Source organism: Penaeus vannamei, chromosome 18 (assembly GCF_042767895.1).
Source record: "Penaeus vannamei isolate JL-2024 chromosome 18, ASM4276789v1, whole genome shotgun sequence".
NCBI classification, from domain to species: Eukaryota; Metazoa; Arthropoda; class Malacostraca; order Decapoda; family Penaeidae; genus Penaeus; species Penaeus vannamei.
The window spans coordinates 27,548,925-27,549,207 of record NC_091566.1 but is presented as its reverse complement, the minus strand read 5'-3'; positions in this window follow the sequence as shown (position 1 = coordinate 27,549,207).

Here is a 283-nt window from a genome sequence, read left to right as displayed (position 1 = left end):
TTGACCATATGTAAAGAATGTTTGTAGTATGGTTCATCATTCATAGTTTTGATGAGCCCACAGTAGTTACCCCATGAAAGTACATATATATTTGTGTAGTGTTTTGTGAAATGCCAAAAGGGAAACAACTGTCATCTCTGTTTCTTATGATTCACTTTTAAAGAAAGGTTTGCAAATAAGCTTTTGCACTGTTGTCTATATTTTACATGCTTAACTTGGTGGAGTTAAGCAGTGTGCTTGCATTCACAGCAGGTGGAGCAAAGATTTAGTCCATATCTTCAAA